The sequence below is a fragment of the Castor canadensis genome, chromosome 8, assembly GCF_047511655.1.
Source record: "Castor canadensis chromosome 8, mCasCan1.hap1v2, whole genome shotgun sequence".
Taxonomy (NCBI): domain Eukaryota; kingdom Metazoa; phylum Chordata; class Mammalia; order Rodentia; family Castoridae; genus Castor; species Castor canadensis.
Window position 1 is genome coordinate 42,503,697 of NC_133393.1, and position 22,553 is coordinate 42,526,249.

Sequence of the window (22,553 nt, forward strand, 5' to 3'; positions counted from 1 at the left end):
TGCTGGGACTGCTTGTTCAGTCTGGTGACAGTTTCCATTGCTAGTAAGAAGCTTTTTAGTTTCATGTAGTTCCATTTGTCAATCCTTTCTTTTAATTGTGAAGTTAGTGGAGTTCTATTTAGAAGTTGTTGCTTATGCCTATATGTTCCAGTGTATTCCCTATTCTTTCCTGGAGTAGTTTAAAAGTTTTAGGTCTTTTGTTAAGGTCTTTGATACATTTTGAATTGATATTTGTACAGGGTGAAAGATAGGGATCTAGTTTCAGTCTTCTGTATTCAAATACCCATTTTTACCAGCAACATTTGTTGAAGAGGCAGTCTTTTCTTCATCATGTTTGGAACACCTTTTTCAAAACTCAAGTGGCTGCAGCTGTGTGGATTTCTCTCTTTGATTCTGTTCCATTGGTCTTTGTGCCAGTTTCATGCTGTTTTTATTGCTATGGCTCTGTAGTATAGTTTGAAGTGAGGTATTGTGATACCTCCAGGATTGCTCCTTTTTCTCAGTATTGTCTTAGCTAGTCGCAGTCTTTTGTGCTTCTATGTGAACTTTAGGTTTCATTTTTCAGTCTCTGTGAGGAATGTCATTGCAATTTTGATGGGGATTGCATAGAATATTAGGTTGCTTTTGGAAGCATAGCCACTTCCACCATATTAATTCTATTGATCCAGGAGCATTGAAGATCTTTCCATCTTCTTTAGTCTTTTTCAATTTATAGTTTTGTAGAGATCTTTCACTTACTTTGTTAAATTTATTCCAAGGCTTTTTAATTTTTAGAAGCTATTATAAATGGGATTGTTTTCCTAAATTCTTGGTGTATAGAAGGGCTACTGATTTTTGTAAATAGATTTTGTATTCTACTACTTTGTCAAAAGTGTTTATGATGCCTAGTTTTTTGCTGGAGTTTTCTGGGTCTCTTAGGTATATAATCATGTCATCTACAAATAGGGACATTTCTTTCTTTCCTATTTGAATTCCTTTTATTTCTTCTTCCTGACTTATTGCTCTGGTTAGAAATTCCAAGACCGTGTTGAATAAGAATGAAGAGAATGAACACTCTTGTCTTGTTCCTGACTTTAGAAGAAATGGTTTCAGTTTTTCCATATTTAGGATGATGTTGGTTGTAGCTTTGTTGTTTATAGCCTTTATTATGTTGAGGTACATGGTTTCTCTTCCTAGTTTCATGAAAGCTTTATCATAAAAGGATACTGAATTTTGTCAAAAGCTTTTTTTTTGCATATATTGAGATGATCGTGTGATTTTTGTCCTTCCTTCAGTTTATATGCTATATTAGATTTATCAATTTACATATGTTGGAATAAAGCCAACTTGATCATGGTACATGATCTTCTTGATATGTTATTGAATGCAGTTTGCCAGTATTTTATTGAGAATTTTCCCATCTACATTCATTTAAAGACATTGGCTTATAATTTGCTTCTTTTTTTTTTTGTTGTTGTGTCCTTCTTCAGTTTGGGGATGTATATAACACTGGAAGGAGAAGGATCTCATAGAATGAGTTCTTTCCCTTTCTATTTCATGGAAAAGTTTGAGGAGTGTTGGTATTTCTTTAAAGGTCTGGTAGAATTCAGCAGTAAGTTAGTCAGGTCCTTGGCCTTATTTAGATTTTACCTGGCACATCATTGAGTTGCTCTGTATAAAATAGACCAAGAAAGCAAGGGCAGATAAGGAGATTAGTTAGGAGGTATCATAATGATCAAGAAAAACCTAGAGAATTCTGGACCAGTAGGGGAAAAGATTGTGGGAGATGATCAGGTTCTGGCTACATATTAAAAGTACTACTAAATTTGTGGATGTGGATTTCTGGGTGAATTTGGATGGAGACTGAAAGAAAGAGCATCTTGAGTAATTCCTAGGTTCACAGTCTGAACAACTAGGTGCCATTTACTGAAACAGAAATTTAGAGACGTAAAAAAAGATGAAGACTAAGAATTAGCCTTTAGGTTGACAGTGACAAAGAAGACTTGGCAGCTGTGGTTTTGGTGGGGTTCTGTGATGAAAGGCATATTGGAGTAGAATAAGAAGTGAGCATCACTGCTTTATCTGTGCCCCAAACTCCCACTTCTCCAACACAGACACAGACACACACAAACACAGATACATACACAGACACACATACACACACACACGTGCACACACACACAGACACACACATACATACACACACAAACACACATACACACACACATACATATACAAACACTGCAGTTCCTAGGCACATTTCTGCCTTCATCTCATTTTTTGTCAGTTGCATATGCCTAGTATCTCCAGCTGCAGAAAGCACCATTCACAGAAACTGGACTGTGACTGGTGGTCCTTACAGTCAAGTTGCCCACAGATCTGCCTGCATATTATCATCTGCAGCTTCAGGACAGAGACTGTGCTTCATTCATCTTTATATGCTCATCCCCTTGGCCATTGTGGGAACCCAGATTACCTTACATAATAGTTAAAAAGGAGAATTATCAGGCACATTTGTCACAATCCACATTTCTCTCTCAACTTTCTCTAATATTCCTTTAATGTGAATCCCTTAATGCAAATAATATTATAAAGTTTGAGAAACAAAAATACTTGCAACATTATTTTTGCATATCTATATGTTATAGGCATTGTACTGTGTGCTTCCATGATATGCTCAAGTGACTTTTCAAGTTGGAGTGGACTTTGAGCACCTGTAATCTTAGTAATTCTGTTATGAACAACAATCCAAATCAAACAATGCAAACTTACTCACTAAAAGGCAAGTGTTAAAGGGACAACTTACACTTCTGGATAATAAAAACTGGGGAGAGGAGTGTCTTTTTGGTTACAGAAGTTCCTTGGGTGTCATAGGCAAGGGATAGAAGAGATAGCAAGACCCATACTCTACAACAGAGGGGTTATGAGAACTCACAGTACATGCAACCATGTGATAGATAGCTCTTCTCAAACTTCAGTATGCATACACATCCCCAGGGCTCTTGTTAAAATTCAGATTTGCATTCAGTAGTGGTTGAACCTGAGATTCCGCATATCTGATGCCCTCTTCTTTTGACAACAGTAGGGTTTGAACTCAGTGCCTTGCATTGGCTAGGCAGGTACCCTGCCACTTGAACCATGCCTCCAAGTTGCTGTATTTCTAATAAACTCCAAGTTAACGTTGTTACTGCTAGTATAGTGATCATATTGCAGTAGCAAAACACTTCACAGGATTGATTCTAAGTAAGGTTATTTCTTAACTCCACATCTGAATTGCATTGACAGATCAGAAATAATAAGTTAATATTTGCTTTTACATGTGGGATCCCTTTGCAGCCACAAACCTGAGGTGTGTGTGTGTGTGTGTGTGTGTGTGTGTGTATTTGTTTGTTCACAAGGAGGAGATTCAATTGTAGAGGTTAAGCAAGCATGTTTGGTAGAAAAAAAGTAGGCTGCTGCAGTTTCTACAAATTCAAGACACTGCCTCTGTGAAAGTTGCTCCTGGCCAGGACTGGCTCTAATCACATTTTATGCTTAGTACTATAAGCATTTTTTTCTTTGTAAGTGAACTTGCAATGTAGAAAACCTCTCTAGTGAGATTTCCAGAGCTCCTTGAATTCAGCCAAGCCAATGTCTGCTCTGATGTGTGGTTATGTGCCCTGCTGATTAAAATAGAATTTTATGAGGGATGAGTAGAGATAGACCAAGGCAGTGATATGAAGCAAAGAAAGAACTTAATCCTATTAAAAAACAACAGTAAGTGGGGATGGATAATCTGTCATGACAGCACTGCTCAACCAAGTGGGAGTAGTGGTTAAGAAAGAAGTAGGGGGAAATTGTGTAACATAAGGATATTAATAATATCTATCTCACTGGCTTACTCTGAGACAAAAACTTCATGAAAGTTTTGAAAATGTATTAAATACTTGAAAGGATTAGACAGATGTTTTAAAGTTATTTTAAGAGTTTTGGCATACTCTAGAAGCTTCAAAAAGGAGCTGGTAGTTAGAAAGCATGATTATAAGACTTGAAGTTGGAGGATATAGCCTAAGTTTGTTTTGTCATTTAACCTCTTTAAAGCCCAAGGTTCTTCATATGCAAGATGAGAATAAGAAATCAATAATGTGAGATAGACATTTTATGTCATGTGTATGAAATTCTCACAACAAATTCAAGAAGAAATGGTCACCACATAGCAGTCTGTTTGGCTGCAAGAAGGAAAATACCTGGCTGATAGGTGCCTAAATAAAGGGAAAGTGAGTGGTGTGTTTTTGGCATACTATGAAACAGGGGGTCGGTAATACCTTCTAGGGCTCATCTGGCTATCCTTACTGAGCACATTGGATTTTGTCCCTTGCTTATTATCACATAGTCACAACACTATGTCCATGTTTTAGATATCACAGTCACATTCAAGGAAGATAGAAGGAAAAAAATGGGAGGGAGAGGTGATACCTGTAATGTGTGTGTCTCCTTTTATCAGAAAAGTAAATGTTTCCCTGAATTCTCCACCCTCCTCAGCAGACATCTACTTTCACCTTGCTAAGCATCTACGTCTCTATTTATATCTACTAGTTGCCAAATCTAGTTACAAGGTAGTTGGGAAAAACATACTTAGCTTTAAAAAAAAAAACTGGTCTTGAAACCCTGGGCTCAAACAATCATCCTAAGTAGCTGGACTACAGGTATGTGCCACTGTATATTTAGGTTTGAAAGACTTTATACCAGAAGTAGGCAAGGGAAAGAGAGAGGGATAAACCAACACTCTTTGCTACTGATGGCAGGAATTTTTGTCTTACTTTGAATGAAGGCACAATGACATGAAATTACACACCTAAATTCACCGAGTGAAACTAGAAACAGAACCTTAATTTTTGGATGACAACAAGTTGATACCACATGCCTTAGATCAAAATATGGCTTTAGTTTGAACTTGTAATTCATGAGAGCACTTTGCAACAGACCTCAGTATATGGTGATTTTATATTTAAATAGAGCAATAAAAAGATTCTAGATTATTTTTTGGACTTTGACATGGTTCAATATCATTCCAACACATGTTTGATTAAAGAGACATTAAGTAGATTACATAGTTTTATTGGGCCCCAAACTTTACAACAATGTACCTATTTCACCTTGGATGGTGTCTGGCATTTTTTGAGTGCTGAGTAAGTGTCTGTTGATGACTTGATGGAATGCAAGCCAAACCCCAAATTTGATACATTGTCTTTTACTGACAAATTTTTTTTCCTTTAGAGATATTCCTGCCGGAGTCCCTCAGTATCTGGTGGTAGGTTGAAGTATATAGTGCCCCTTCCTAGTACCAGACCCTGATTTACCAGGTCATGCTGAGATGATAATGGCTCTCAGTTAAATTGTGGCTGATGGTAGGAGGGACTGTGTCAGGTAATAAGGGCAAAAACCCAGGGAAGTCATACAAGTCTCATAGGACAGTGTTCCCTGCTCTGTTTTTTAAACCAGAGACATCTGTCTGGTCTCACCATGCAATATAGATTCCAATGGCAAGTAATTGTTTAGAAACAATAATTCTTATACTGACTGAGTCTAAATCTCCTTTTCAAGCATTCACCCTTCCCACATATCTTTTCTGGCAAGTGATAATTTTCCTTTGTAGAAACAGGAAATGGAATTGAATTAAGACTAGCTACCCACAGAAAATACCCAAAATCTTCCTCTTTAAAGCATCTGATTTTCTTCCTCACTAATGAAACAGTTGCTACATATCTTCAAGAGGCACCTGCAGGTTATATTAATCATTGGCTTTTTAAGATGCCAACCATGAGATAAAATGTCTGCATAGACAAAACAGAATAAAACAAAGTAAAGAAATACACTTATATATTTAATCAAATATAAAACCATTAAAATGAATGGTTTTCATAATATCCACTTAAAATTGGATCAGTAAAATACAATTGTTTTGATCTGATTTTAATAGATACCATAAATGTCAGATGTTGTTATAGAGAAGAAACTCAAGCTATCAATAGTAATTGGTATATGTCTTTCTTTGCTGCAATATTCAACTTGGTCTTCTCTTTAAATGTTAAATTTGGTCTACTTGTATAGAGGGATTTAGATTCTATTTTAAAAATGGATCTTTATTGTGTGAAAAATCATACCTCTGTTTACTAGATGTCCTGTCAATCAGAACACTGAGGGCACTACATCTGGTGGCCACAGATCCAGGGCACAGAATGTCTCTGTTGACGTTCTTCCTCTCACCTCCCCAAATCCTGAGTCACTTGAACATCTGTGCTTGCTATGAATGACTATTTTGTTGTTTTGCTTTGTGTGAGATAGTGACATTTTATAAATTCTCCTCATTGTAAGTTCTTCAAGGGCAACAACTATGACTTCCATTTCCTGTACAAATGTCCCCATACCACCAAGTAAAAACCAACAACAAAAGATAGTGTTGACTGAATTACTCATCTGGGATTTGATTCAATATTGGTTTACAGCATCCACCATAATACTTACTCAAATGTCTTGAAGATAGTTCACTGTAACTGTCATGAACTTTAGTTGCTCTTTTCTGATGATCTGAATTAGAATTAAAAATTTTAATAAAGAGAAATATATTCCAAATAGCAAGGCATATGGCATTGTACAAATAAATATATCAAACATTTCTTTAGATTTTATTAGGTGAATTTGCATTATTTCAGCAGTCTTAGCTCAGCCTGATTAACATGGTCAACCCTTTTCCACTCATCCTAGAAAACGAGGTTGAGAAACAGAGACATTTGATTGATTTTCTTAAATAATGTATGAGAAAACACTTTTGGGGGTCCTAAAGGCCCAAGGATCAGGGCTGGTGGAATGGCTCAAGTGGCAGAGTGCCTGCATAGCAAGCATGAGGTCCTGAGTTCAAACTCCAGTACCATAAAAAAAAAAAAAGACCCATGGGTCCTTTGGTCCAAATATTCTCTTTTTTACATTCTTACTTCTCATCTAGCTAATCCTCCAGATCAAGTTCTGCATTTATTACAGGATGGTTGAGGACTAATGCAGCTCTGTGTTTGTAAGCCAAGTGGGAGATCTTTGATAAAGGGTGCTATCAAAGCACCCTTTGAGTGAGCTCAAAGGTATTCCTTTATTTTTAGGCAGTACAAATAGAAATTGTTCCAAAGAGTTAGAAAGACTATAATATAGATGTATTAGCAAGCTACTAAGTGGAAGAAATGATGGAGTCTATGGATGGGCAAATTTGTGCTTCCAAAGTTCATTGAGAGTCCTCAATTTGATTTTTAAAAAGAGGATTTGGGTATTAAAAGCAAACCAGAAGTGACATTTTTGGCAAATGTGAAGAAACTAAATTCCATGAAGTGGTCAAAATTCTGTATTCACAAGGAGTTGAGTGGGCTCTAAACTTGGCAGACATGCTAATTGAGCCCCTTTTGAAAGAGGGAAAAATGTTTTAAAAAGCTTAAAAGCAAAGGCATTTTAGATGTTGAACTGATGCTTTTTTTCCAAAATAAAGATGTTGATGAGTTATGTTTAAAGGAATCAGAAACACATGGATTAAGCTTTACTTAAAACAAACATAGGTTTAAATGTGGAAAGAGAGCTATGGGCAAAGTCTGTTAAGAGCTTCCCTCAATCCCAAATATTTGCAAAACGGGTTGAGATGTTTCCAACACACCACAAGTTTTCTATATTTAGTTTGATGGTATAGTTTAGTAGAAATTGCCATTCACCTATTATTTTTTCTGGCCAAAATACAGCTGCCATTTGCTTCCTATTGCTTGTTTTCCCAAAATTGTAATTGTTCTATACACCAGTCTAATGCTTGCTTAAAAAGCAGACTCAGAGTAGCAGATGAATGGCTCCATGTTCTTGAATTTGAGGCATGTTCTGCACCTATGAACATGACCAGGTGCATCCTTCATTTTCAGAATGGCCATCTCATGTTGCTTCTGTGCCTTTTCAACCACTTTGGCTAAATTGGTTTCATGTGCCATTCATTCTAGTTGCGTGGAAAGCTGGTTTTTCTCTGGCAATGGGTGACATTTTCCTGGCCCAGTGATCACATGCCTAGGAGGTTTCTACTCTTGCATGAAGGCAAATTCTGGCCAAAGGAGCCTGGCTGACATGCTGGAGCCTTCAAATTCGCCAGACACACAGCACAGACAGACAGCAACTGGCGCCATGCTGCACATTCCTACCCATCTTCAGCATTTCCAGCACATTAGGGTGAGTCAAAGGTCTTCTCTTTGTTTTCAACAAGTGAACTTAGGTCCTGAGGATGTAAATTCTGAGTTAAAGCTCAGCTCAATGAGGAAATGGGGGAATTTTAATACAATCATGTAAGTTAACTCATTGGAACAATGCGTTTTGAACTTGAATGTGCTTTGGAATTGCCTAAAAGTCTTATGAAAACTACACTGATTCCTGGGTCCCCTGCCCAAGAGATTCTGCTATAATTGGTCTGGGATGCAGCATCGACATCTGGGTTTTAAAAAACTCTCCAAATGATTCTACTATGTATTTACAGTTGAGAACCTCTCAACTAGGGTTCCAGGGCTGATTGTCATAATGTAGCTAAGTATTGGGGTAGAATTGTGGTACTCAAAATTGTCTATGTAGTACAGTCACTGAGATGACTTTTAAACTACTAATTCTAGTACCCACAACCCACCCTCAGAATTTCTGTTTTAGCTGTATAATTGCTTACTATGATGAAAGCTTTGTTCTAACTCTTAGATTTGTTTATAATATGTATAATACACAATATAAATAAATAAAATATATACATTTACTACACACACACACATATATAGATATATACACAGACATGCATCTCTTTAATGACAGGGACACTTTCTGATAAATGTGTCTTTGACTTCATCAATGTGCAAGTATCATACAGTATATTTATACAAATCAAGAAGGCTAATACATAATTTATGGGAACAGCATCATATATGCGGTCTGTTGTTAATCAAAACATTGTTAAGCACATGACTATATATTTGAGTATATATATATAACTATACAATATATTTACAACAAACCTACCAATTAAGTACCTGTGATAGACCCCTCCAAAATGATCCCCAGTGGTACTTGCTTTCTGGTACACAGTTCAATCTGCTCCCACCCTGAAACAAAGCTGACCTGTGTGATCCATAGAAGACTGAAGAGATGGTAATGTGTACTTTATACCTGTAATTCTAGTTATTTGAAGGTGCATATTGAGAGGATCACAGTCCAAGGTCAGATTGTGCAAAAAGTTAGCAAGACTCCACGGCAACAAATAAAGCTGGGTGTGGTGGTATGTGCCTGTCCTCCCAGCTATGTGGAGGCCAGCCATTGGCCCAAAATAGATCCTATCCAAAATATAACTAAAGCAAAAAAGGGCTGAGGGCATAGCTCAAGCGGTAGAGCACCTGACTAGCAAGGGTAAGGCCCTGAGTTCAAACTCCAGTACCATCAAAAAAGAAAAGAAGAAGAAAGAAACTGTGATGCATCACCCCAAGGGTAAGTAACAAAATGCATCACAACTTCCACCTTGGTCTCTTGGATGACCTGCTCTGTCAGATGGCATGTCATATGGATTCTCAAGCCTATATAGAGGCCTTTGTGAAAGGAACCCAAAGTTTCTGACCAAAAATAACTACCATTTTGTCATTCACCCAAGTGGCCTTGGAAGTAGATCCTCCAGCTCTAATCAAGCCATCAGATACTCGAGTTTCAGCTTAGAGAAACCCCTGAAATGGAACTATCCAACAAAGAGTCTGCTGAATGCCTACCCCAGGAAACTGGGGGAGATCCTAAACCACTAGAGCTTGGGATGATTTCTTATGCAACATACATTCACACAATATTATTGTTCTTCCCAGTTTACTGCTGGGAAAACTAATCTATAGAGAAGTTAAGTAACTTATAATTACACAACTATAAAGTGAATATCTGGGAATCAATATTAGGTGACTTGTCTCCAAATTCTGTGCTTTTAAAAACTATGCAATAAAGTTTCTCAACTCTACTGTTAGGTATTACTTGATGGAGAAGAAATTACAGTGGTTATCATAAGCCAAAAGAAGTAGATTCATGCATTCATGTTGTCTAAGAATTGCCAATAGTTTGAAAATTAATAAACCATCAAAATGCTGTCCTTTCCCTAATATCCCTAGAGTAACTACTTTTTCCTTTAGAACCAGATTTGAAGAAGTTCTCAAAACACCAACCTAGTGGCTTTTTAAACTATCTCCAAACACGAATTATGGAGTTTATGCTACAAACAGATCAATATATCCAAAAGCCTCTTTTGTTTCAAGTTAAGCCTTCACTTAGGTTTTTGTTGAGAACTAAACAGCTGTAGAATATATTCTCAAAAACACTTTCTATGTGATTTAAGGAAAAGTCCAGGTGTTTAGGCCTCTACTCTGGCCCTATGGTTACTAGTTGTGTGAATTTGGGGAACGCGTTGAATGCCCAGGTGCCATTACCAACAATTCTGATTGAACTCTTCTGGGATGGGGCTTAGGCGTAGGTCGTTAAGTTGCCTGCGTGATTCAATGTGCAGCCAGAGTTGTAAACTACTGATGTAATCTTTTGCAATCTTAGTTTCCTCATTTGTTAAGTGGAGGTTATAATACCGAGCCCTTAGTGGTTTTGCATGGGGATTAAGAGTGATTAGGGCAAAGTTCCAAGTATGGTGGTTGGCACATAGTTGGTACACAGTGAATGCCATCCATCAGTATTTGTGGTTTGTTTTAAAATTTAAATGCATTATACAAAAGTATATAGTTACTTGCATACATCAATTGGCTTCTTTTCCCTAGAGAGTCCTTCTTTATACTTACAAATTCCTTCTGATCCTCACAGCAAGTAAATACGCATCTAATTTTCTTCATGTTTCTTGTTATTTTATTTTTATACTTATCGCATCTATCTGGAATTTGTCTTGTTAAGTAATGAGAGGTGGTGCCAGAGGTAATCATTTTCCCCACAAAAAGTCAATTTCCCCCCAGCACAGACATTAAAACTATCCCTTCTTAAGTTGATTAGTGAAGTCTTCCTAGCAATATACAGTGTTTGACTTTTAGGTATAGACCATCATTTATTTCTGGCATAACAACACCCATAAATAGATTGCTCCTTTATTCTTATCCTACTTCTTATAAATACTTAATTATTATGGCTTTTCAATGGCTCTAATACCTACTGGGTAATCATTCTTATTCTACCAGAAATTTCTTCAAAATTTTTGGCTGAGTTATATTTTGAAAATATCCAATTCTTAACCAAACTAAGATCTTCAAAACTAACCAAATCATTTAATTTCTCCACTAATGGAGAGAAAGTGGAATTTATCCCCAGATGGACAGAAAAATTACTTACCCCAGATAAGGGTAATGTTGATCAGAAGATCAACACTAATAGTTGATCTTTACATCTAATAGTACATCTTTAAGATCTGAGCAACTTTACAATCAATTTCCTAATGCATCAACTTCTTTTTTTAAATGAAATAGCACCTGAGTAGAGATGATGTGTGTCACTCCTGGTGCCTTAAGTAGCACTTGTTCCCTGTGCCTACATGCCCTGGGAGCAGCCCAGTTTGAAAGGCAAGGACTTCAAGCACTGTGTTGTGACATGCTGGGCCCTTTTTGACCTAGGTCCCCTTTATCTTACACACTCATTCCAACGATATTCACACGCTCCCAGAAATTCCACCACAGCACATTCTGTAGTATCTCATGGCAGTGCTGGCGACAATGGTGAGTACAATGTCATAGCAGCTGGCACCATTTGACCTCTTCCTACAGGCTATCTCTGCCAAGTGTATAGCTTGCATTGTCTCATGCAGTTCTTTGAAAACAAGCCCACAAATTCCTTAGCGTGCCTCTCTTCAAAGGGTAAAACCCAAACTCCTTCCATTGAGTGTAAGTTACAATGAATGACTTGCTTCTAATGTGAGATTTTAAAAAATTTTCTCGAAAAGGCCTTGCCACTTGCTCCTTGCTTTTTCTCCCAGGTAACATGGAGTTAGTGCTGACTTACTGGTCATGTGAGGAGTGATCCTTCTGGGAGTGGATCCTCTCACCCTGGTGAAGCCTTGGATGAACACAGCAATCAATGACTACTTGACCACCACCTTCAGAAAGACCAAGAACTAGAACAAAGCACTCCTGAACTCCTTAGAGTTTTAAGGAGCTGTACTTACTATGGTGTGCAACCGTAGGTTTTATTAATCTTTGTAAGAATCTAAGAGACAATTAACCTTATTAACTCCCCCATTTTATAGAATGGGAAACTGAAGCATAAATGACACCCACTTACCAACACATGGAATCTGGATTTGCCCCCAGGCAATCTGAGTGCAGAGCTTCCATCCTTACTCCACAACACATGTTCTGTCTCGTCTCTGCATATTTTCTTACACTGAGTCTCCAAGTCAGCTTATTCTTCCACCTTGGTTCAATTATAACAAAACAACAGTGCAAAGGAAAAGATCAAGATGGCTAAATCAATGAGAGTAAGATTTATTTAAAAAGTGAAGTATTTGTGCTGCCAAACCCAAACCCAAGCAACTGGGAATATACACAGGCCATTTGACTTTAACATCCCACAAAATTATAATGACTCATCCTCATTATTAAAAACCTATTTGAAACCTGGTATATGATAAATTCAGCATATTTAATTCTTATTGCAACTTGAAAGAATACTTATTTTTGCTTTCATATTACAAATGAAGACTCTGAAAAAAATGTTAACATACTCTATATATAGGAAACAAGTGGATTTAAAGCAAAGACCCCACTTAAGAAATAAATGAAGAATAAATAGTAAAAGTTCATAAACATTGGGGATGAGTGTTCTACCTCAGCATTCAAGTTAGTGAAAATGTAAGCACTAAATCCTTGCAAGTTGAGTTAGCAGATAATATTCCTCTCCCCAGAGTTATTGAAGTATAATTGACAAATAAAAGTTTTATATATTTAAGGTTAACAGGGTGATGTTTTCCAAATGTACACATTGTGAGCACCACAAAGTAATTTCCATATCTGATAACCTCACATAGTTGTCACTTTGTGTGTGTTGACAACACATAAGGTCTACTCTCTTGCATGGATATAGCCCTGAAGAGGCACTTTTTATAAGTCAGGTGTAAGTAATAAATTCCTACAATATTTGTATGAAGCAATTTGTTAACATATACTAGGAATATTATTTTAAAGCCATGTTAAAAAATAAAGACAACTCTTAGAGCTAATAATTCCATTTCTATATATTTATTCTTAAGTCCTAGTCAAAGAAGTAGACAAATATTTGCATAGCAAAATTCAATGATAATTTATTAGAAGACAAAAGAAATATAAAATATAAGCAAGTTAAATATCTCACCAAGATCCAGGCATGGTCATGCATGACTGTAATTCCAGGACCCAGGAGGTGGAGGCAGGAGGATTATAAATTTGATGCCAGTCTGAACTATGTAGTGAAACCTTGTCTCAAAAAAAAAATATGTAACAGAAATTATATCATGCCCACAAAGCAAAGATTATGCCTCTCTTAAGGAAGATATGTGAAAAAACTTTATTCATAAAAATAATTAGCAGATAGTAGAACCAAAACATAAAGAGTTATAATTGATTTGCTGAATTGTTTGACGTTAATTCTATATTTCATTTTTATCTGCATTTGGGGATCAGAAGTGTATTAGTTTTCTAGGGCTGTTGTAGCAAAGCGCCCCAAGCTAAGTGTCTTAAAACAACAGAAATCTATTCACTTAGAGTTCTAGAAGCTGGAAGTTTGAAAAAAGGTATAGATTAAGATATGCTGGCCAAAATATCTAAGGGAGGATCACTCCTTGTGTCTCCTGACTTCTGGCAGTCTCAAGTGTTCCTTGACTTGTGGAAGCATCACTGTAGTGCTCTGTTTTCATACAGCACTCTCCCCATGTCTGTGTCTTCAGATGGCCATCTTACAAGAACACCAGTCATAGTGAATGAGGACCAGTATGACCTTATCTTAATTACTTACATTGGTAGTGACCTTTCTTCCATTTAAGTTATATACTAAGGCACTAGGAATGAAGAATTCATCATATCTGTTTTTTGGTGGGTGGGGAGGGGGATGCTTTCCATTCAACCCATAATATAAGAGGAAAGATAAATGATACAAGACATGGTCATGGATCTTGAATAACTGAAGAGATGTTGCAATCAGGCATCTGACCAGAAACTTCTTAACAGCCTCCTTCTCTGGCACAACTGTTCTGCATGAATCTGAGTGACAGTTAACTCATCTATCAAAAGGCATCCAACTCTCTCCATAAGATTGTGGTAACCACAGTTACAGTGCCATGAGGCTGGCATCTGTGTCTCACTTTGCCTTTCTTTGGATTCTTGGCTCTTTGCTTATTAGCCTCTGAGCCTTCAGTTAATGAGATGACAAAATGGGAACACATACCTACTTTAATTACAAATCAAGAAAGGGATCCATACCTCTCTACCTCTCAGCTTTTCACAACACGAGAGGTTAACACACATGGCTAATTCCTCCAATAGTATGCCCATGCCTAGCTGTGAACTTTCTACACTGCAGAAACTCTTAGCAACTTAAACGCTTCCATATGGAGGAAACCATTTTTGGTAAATTATTATTTCTTCCGGATAAGAGAGATTTGAAATTGTTTGTAAACTGAAGTGCCCATTATAAATTCTGGCACAGAGTTTATAATGATCAAAATGGGTGTTATGGGTCTTAAGGCTGTTGAAATAACCCTAACAAAATTGGTACTACTTTTGGCTTCTGTGATGTGGATGTTTTTCTATCATGAATAAGTTAAAATGACCTGTGTGGTACTTTTGAGAATGAAAAGAATGATAGTCTGGGCTGAATGAGAATAAGGCCTATGCTATACAATACGTGCAAACCCAATAAATGTTCAAAAGTTTTTGTTTTTCTCCCTTAGAAAACATGTTGTAAGTAGAGGCTTCCAAATAAATTGTCCTATTGAATCTTTTCCCAATACTAGCATGTCAAACTAGTCAACAGCTCCTCTAACACCTATAATAGTCATATATTCAATAATCAAGGAGTATCTTTATAGACTCTTCTTTCTAAATATTAGAAGAATTGTTTGTTTTTCATGGTTTTCTTCCCTTGAAATTACTTTGCCTTCTCTTTTCTATTTTAGGTAATAGAGACCAACTCCCAGACTCTCAAATGAAAAGCCTTGTACAAAATCTTCAGAGCTTCTAAAACCTGTCTGCTCAGACCCCAACCTCACTCACATGGCTCATTTCTTTTCACTCCCACCTCACTTGGATGCCCTAACCCCCAGAATGTTTTGACTTAGTCCTTTCCCAAAGGACTAAGAAATAGTGACTCCCTATTTCTGTACCCAAGGGAGGAAGAAGTCTAATTGTCCTTCACTCTCCACCTTTTTTAGTTCTTTTACAGTAACCATTACTTCCACATTGTCAGGCTCTGTTATTTATACTGAAGATACATTAAAGCTTTTGTACTTTGCATATAATATGTTCTCTTAATTAGAAACCCATATAAGGGAGTTCTGCTTCCAGTAATGGAACCCTCTATAATTTAGACTCAAGGAGGAAATTTGGAACTACTTTTCTCTTGTCAGTAACTTCTAATTCAACCATAGATTGCTGAGAAGATGAGTTTGATCTTCAAATCTTAATGATATGTGATAAAAATTAGAGCTCAGGACATTCAAGTTCAATGGACCTTGAAAAATCACTAAGACTTAGATTTGAGATTCTCAGGCCCTTTCCCCAAGGACAATAGTGAATGAGGAATACGATGAAATCAAAGGACAATAGGACAATAGTGAACGAGGAATAGGATGAAATCAAAGCACAGGAAACATGCCAGCCCCTCAAAGCACACATAAATCCTCTCTGAGGAAATGAAACATTATCCTAAGACTCAAATCAATTCCTCAGGTTTTCATAAACAATGTCCAACACTCAAGCAAGAATAATCAGGCATCAAGAAGACAATAAATGATTAAAGAAGAAGATTAAAATATAAGAATCTTTTATTCTTTTTTAAAAAGAATAAATGATTAAAAAAGAAGAGGAAGGAAGAGGAGGAGGAATAAAGAGAGGAGGGGAAAGAGTGGGAGGAGAAGGAAGAAGAAAAGCAAAAAACAATTGATTTGGACCCACAGGGATCCAGAAATCATTATCAGACATAAACTTTAAAATAATCACACTTAATGTGTTCAAGAAATTAAGACAAGATTAAGAATTTCTGCAAAGAAGTAGAACCTATAAAAAATAAAATTGATAAACATCACTCAGGGCTTTGTGATATCATGATGGCAGAAATATTTTGTACTGTAAAACTAACTAGTATGACTAGAGAAAAATTAAATTCCATTCTCTATGCCACTCAAATTAGAAATGTTAGAAGGACAAGAACAAAGGAAACCTCTTCTCTGTCATAATATATGAAGTTTTCTTTTTCACCATAAATTGCTCCAAACCATGCCAAATTTTTGTTTGCCTCACTTTTATGTTATAATATGTTTATTTAAATCTTAGGCCAAGATAGTGGCACATGTACATAATCCCATTACTTGCAAAGCAGAAAAGGAGGATTTTGAGTTCAAGGCTGGCTTTGGCTGTATAGTAAGTTCAAGGCCAACCTGGTTACATACTGAGACCGTGCCTCAAAAATGTTAAAATAATTTTTTTAGTTTTTTTCCTATAGTTTCTGCTGCTATTCCTTCTTATTTTGCTTTTCATGAAAAAAATAAATATGAACCACCTTTACTACATAAGTAAGACAGTCAAGCCATTTATCACACCATTTATCTAAATGCAAAATATTTTAAGTTTGAAATGATTTTCTCCCCTCAAAGCATCCGTTATTCAAGTTCAAAATTTGGACTTACTGTTTTCTTTGTGAGCTACTTAGTAGACACCCTGTAATTCTTCTGTACACAAGAATTAGCTCCCTTCTCTCCTCCACTCCAGGTTTTTCCTACAGTTTTCTTTATTGGTAGATTTCATTAATTCATAGATTTTTACCACACTGGTGCAAGGAAGATAAACTTTCTAAGTCTGCATTTCTGAAATGTGGAATGTGGGCTTCTAGGGTCATATACTTACTGTGCTGAAATTTTATTATAATGTGTCTGGTTCTGATTTTTAAAAAAAGTTATCTAATTCTGCATTCAGCTTCTAGAACTCTAAGGGAATAGATTTCTGTTGTTTTAAGACACCTAGCTTGGGTATTTTGCTATAACAGCCCTAGGAAACTAATACACTTCTGATCCCCAAATGTAGATAAAAATGGAATATAGAGTTAACATCAGACAATTCAGAAATCAATTATAATAACTCTTTATGTTTTGGTTCTACTATCTGTTGAACATTTTTATGAATAAAGTTTTTTCCCATATCTTCCTTAAGGGATGCAAGTAATAAAGTAACATTGAACTTTGTTATGTAAATATTTGTCTACTTCTTTGACTAGGACTTAAGAGTAAATGTATAGAAATGGAATTATTGGCTCCAAGAGTTGTCTTTATTTTTTGACATGGCTTTAAAATAATATTCCTAGTATATGTTAACAAATTGCTTCATACAAATATTGTAGGAATTTATTACTTATACCTGACTTACAAGGAAGACATGATATTCCACCTTTCACTTCTTAGAGTATTTCTTCCCTTGACTTTTTTCTCTTCTACTTTTGGAATTTTTATTAAACATATATTGGATTTACTGAGTTAATGTTTCAAAGTCTTATTTTACTCAACTTTGTATCTCTTTATCTTTCTCCTTCTCCCCATCCCGTCTCTTGATTTTTGTTTTAATTTAATAATCATATTTCAATAATGCTTTTGTTTTCTAAATGTTCCCTTTTGTCACTGAAGTATATTCATATTTTAAGAAGGTAGTATTTATCCCTACTCATGCTGAGTGCAAGATGCAAATAACAAACCCCTTTTCACACCTCTTTTCTTTTTCCATCCATTTATACCATTTATCATCTGTAACACTTATTTCTACTAATAATTATTTTTTGCTATTGGTTTTCATGAAATTCCCGGTGATCCCTGCTTATCTGACTATGTTTTTGGATGAAAATAATATGTTGCTCAATATTAGGAAGCATGAACCTTTTCTACAATTCTTTCAATAGCTCTTTGAGCTTGATATGAAGTCTGCCAGTAATATACTTCCAACCATAATAATCTGAATATATTCTTTTGATAATGCTTTTTGTGTTCTGCACTTTTTTACACTCTTATCCCCCAATTATGAATTCTTTGAAAGCAGTAACTGTGTCTTGTTCAGTTTTTATGGGTAATGCCAAGCAAAGTACATGAGTCATAGTTGAGACTTAATAAATGAAAATCTAAGTAAAGAAAGAAGGAATGAAACAACTAGTTATATAATTTTCCACAAGCTTTCTAAATGCATTCAGATAAATGCTTTTGGACAACTGACTACACTAAATTCCTTTGCTATAACTTACTTTGGATTATTCCTCCTTCCTCTGATTATTAGCAGATTAAGTAAAATTCTATTTTAAATGATAATTATCCATAGTCTTCATTATCTTCTTGAAAGATATGTCATCTGTCCAAGTGAAAGCCTGTATTAAGGAGATAAAATTTGTAAGTTCTTACATAAAGAGAAAATCACATGGCTGATGGTTTGCAGACATTGGCGTTGAAAGGAATCAATAGTAAGAAAACGGGATCCTTCAGGATGCCTGTGGTATTGACTTTTAAGTTAAAATGATGAAAAATAACATTTTAAAACAAATTTCACCTTTTAATTTAATTCTCACATTGATTTTTATGTATAGCTATTTCCAAATCCGTCATGATAAACTTGGAAAAAATCCTGAGATAGTTTCCTTGATTGTTCAAATAATCTCCCCATCTGCCCCTCCCAGCCAATTTTTAGAGACTTAAGATTTTTTTTGTCGTTGCTGTTTTTGGTTGTTTTTAATGGGCACAAGGTGATTTAACTTTTGTAAATAAGACATCATTTCCAACATTTTAAAGGGATTTATGATCATAATTATATAAATTAAAAAAAATTCCCATATAAAATATTGAAGCTCATTAGAAGATAGGGAGCTAATGGCAGTGCACCTGAAGAACAGAACTTAAGTCTTTAACCATAAGAGATCACACTGCCTGGTCCCAGGTCTGTCCCATCCCACCCATGCTCTTAGCTTACCAAAGTGACATTTTCCACTCTGTGAAAATCCTCAATTCTTCATATGAAAGGTGAAGTTGCCACAGAATAGACCTAGAGCAAAAGGCAGACCTTAGTTTGGACCAGTAGTTCTCAAATTCTACCCTGCATCAGAATCACCTGCAGGGTTTCTTTATAACATCGATTAATTTTTTTTAACAAAAGACTATTTTACCTGGAAATTTCCTCTCTAATATTTCATGAGAATGCTGTCACTTAAATTATTTTATCCAGAAAATAGCTGCTTTAGACACTCTTTAGTAACAACCCAGTGAAGGTTAAATATGTTCCACTGTCTAATTTAGACAACTACTCTCTATGCCTTTGAAATTTTTTTGAGTGCCAGGTGGGCTATTACAGCAACAAAAGAATGGAGAATGTGATCAAAATACATTTTATGCATGTGTGGAAATGTCATGATGAAAGCCCTTACTAGGTACAATTTAATATACAACTATTTAAAAAATTTAAAGAACCGAGAAATCAAAGTAATTATTGCTATCAAAATCCTACCAAATTACAGTCAAGTATGAAAAGAAGAAATATCAGAAAAGCAGAGTTGCCAGGCACAAGCTCATACCTGTAATCCTAGCTACTTGGAAAGCTGAGCTCAGGACGATCAAGGTTCAAGTCCAGCTCAGGCAAATAGTTTGTGAGACTTTATCTCCAAAATAAACAGCAAAAAAGTGGACTGGAGGTGTGGCTCAAGGGGCAGAGTGTTTGTCTTGATATTGCAAAGCCCTGAGTTCAAAACCCAGTACCACCAAAAAATAAAAAGAGAAGAAAACAAAAACAGAGTTAGTACTGCTTTTTGATTTTTAAATGAATAAAAATAGTCTAAAAGTGAATGATTAGAGAGATATTTCTAAAAATCAGTAAATCAATCAATCACTTTACTGTGGAGATAGGTATTTATCTTGTAATGAAGGCTTGAATTTTACATTTGATGTAACTAAATATAATAACAGTAAAATTGTAATAAAGTAAGCACACACACAAAGATTATTCCTCTTTCCTTCACCCCAAATTTCTGACTCATCAGATGTTGGTAGGCACCCAGAATTTTCATCTTTAACATGGCAGGGGATGCTCATGCTGTCCCTAGAGGATCATGTTGTGAAAAACAGTGCAGGGCAGGGGTGGGGTGGGGTGCAGTTCAGTGGTAAAACACTTTCCTAGCATGCAAAAATCCCTGGGTTTAATCCCCAACACTGCAAATAAGGAGGAGGAAGAGAAAACCAGTATACTAGAATTACCAATGTGACAAATATGGGCAAGATCCAGGTGTGACTAAGTCCCCTACAGGAGTAAGACGTTTCTAGTAGGCTAGTGCATATGCAGGGTAGGGGCTAGAAAAGAAGAGTATAAGCATATAAGATATATATATTTATAAACATTACCTATGGCGTAATATTAGGGACCCTTCTTCTACTATAAAATAATCATATTTACATATTAGTTGCTTCTTCTGTGCCAAAAACTATTTTAAAAACTATGGTATTAACCAGCTTTCTGTTACTGCAACAAATACTCAAGATAATCAACTTATAAGGAGAAAAGGCATATTTTAGCTCACAGTTTTGGAGATTTCAGTTTGTGGTCAGTTGTGGGGGGAGCATCATGGCAGAAGGATGTAGTAGAACAAAACCACTGATCTCATGTCCAGGAATGAGAAAGAGTGAAAGAGGAAGTAATCGGGGCTCCACACTCCCCTTTTTGGCCATTCCACCAGTGACCTAAAACTTTTCACTAAAACTCAAAGTTCCCTCCACCTCCCATTAGCACCATGCTGGGAAACAAGCCTTTAACACATGGGCCTTTGGGAGGGCATTCCAGATCCAAATTATAGCAAGTTCATATATAAATATCAACACACAGTATTATGTATATACAGTTAGTCCTATAGGGTAGCTATAATAATTATCATTACAGTCCTTATCTTGTTATGAAGAAACTGAGAAACCAGCAAATAGAATATCTATCTGTGGGTGATACACTGGGAGACGTAAGGCCGGATTTCAGTTCAGCCTGACTCTTGCTCTAAGCTCTGCATTCTTAGTCATTACCCTGAACAGCTGCCACATCTCACTAATAGGTATATGACTATATAACAAAAAAGTAGAGCCCCAAGCACAGCCTTGCCTTAACCAAGCAAAAAAGCAAGCTGTCAAGTTCCAAATGATTGATTGTCTCTTTCACTCTGAATGTCTTTTAGAGTTAAGCAAGAAAACAACCAGCAGCAGCCACAAAAAGCACAAGATAATTTACAGATTAAAAACAAAACAAAACATAACACCACATGGAATGAGATAATTTTAATTTTGTCTCCTAATTTACTTCTATATTATAATTAGAAAAAAAAAACCCAACTGCTTTATTTCAGCCAGTAGTGTAATGCCTTGTCCAGCCTGGGGTTCTCCAGGGTTCCTCAGAAGGACAGTATAGGAAGGACAGGAGCCACCATTTCATATGCACTCTTCTTCCTTAAGATCAGAGCCCACCCTCACCTGACTACATCTTAGCTACCAACTCAATATGCCCACTGTCTCCCAAGAGCACCTCTGCCCCAGTCAGGAAGAGCCTTTTTGTTGGCCTGCTTTTAATGTTGCTTTCTGTTTCTGTGTTTGATTACAGGCCCATGAAAGAAATGGCCTTGTTCCAACGTTTGTTGGCCTTATGCTTACTCAGAATGAAATTTGTCTTAAAGATCAGATCAGCTCCTACTTTTTCCCAGATGGCTAGGATTCCCAATTACGCCTCTCTTGCCTCAAATATTATGACTCTGGCTAATAAGTTAGATATTATTGCCTAACGAGGTCACTTATAGACATCTTTCCTTAGCAAGATGGGAAGCACTTTGAGGATCTGAACCAAGGCTCACTTCTTTAAGTATAAAAGAATTATTAGCACCAAGAAGAGTACATGAACTACAAATAATTGTAAACTCTCTAATTTACCCCAAGTAGATGAAGTTGGGTACTTATTGTGCATTGATTTTGCTTCCTTCTGCTTCACCAAAAAATCAGGACAAAGAAAAAAAAAGGCCATTGAAATCCAATTACTTAGGGAACGAATGAAGGAAATGGGAAACATATCTATTCTAATAAAATGTTTTAAATAGTTAACAAATCAAGCAAAAACTGTATTCTATCATGAAGTCAATTCATAACAAATATTTTATATGATTAAAAATAATTTCAAGAAAGAGAGAGATCTTCTGCCAAAGAGTATATGAGTAAGCAGCCTAGAGAAGCTGTTTTACTTTCAAAGAAAGAGACCAAATAGAACTTTGTTCATTTATTTAATTTTAAAGGAATCATAATCACGTTATGTCACTGA

The 22,553-nt window shown here is 36.1% G+C and overlaps 1 long non-coding RNA gene across 1 annotated transcript; it reads right to left on the reverse strand.

The window, feature by feature from the left end:
• Positions 1 to 7,006: 7,006 nt before the first annotated feature.
• LOC141425476 (uncharacterized) lies at positions 7,007 to 19,270 on the reverse strand. Its single transcript, XR_012450483.1, has 4 exons — positions 19,197 to 19,270; positions 18,481 to 18,600; positions 12,295 to 12,426; positions 7,007 to 8,245 (listed from the first exon to the last, which is right to left on the reverse strand). It is a non-coding gene; the product is annotated as an uncharacterized lncRNA (long non-coding RNA).
• Between the last annotated feature and the right edge of the window lie 3,283 nt (positions 19,271 to 22,553).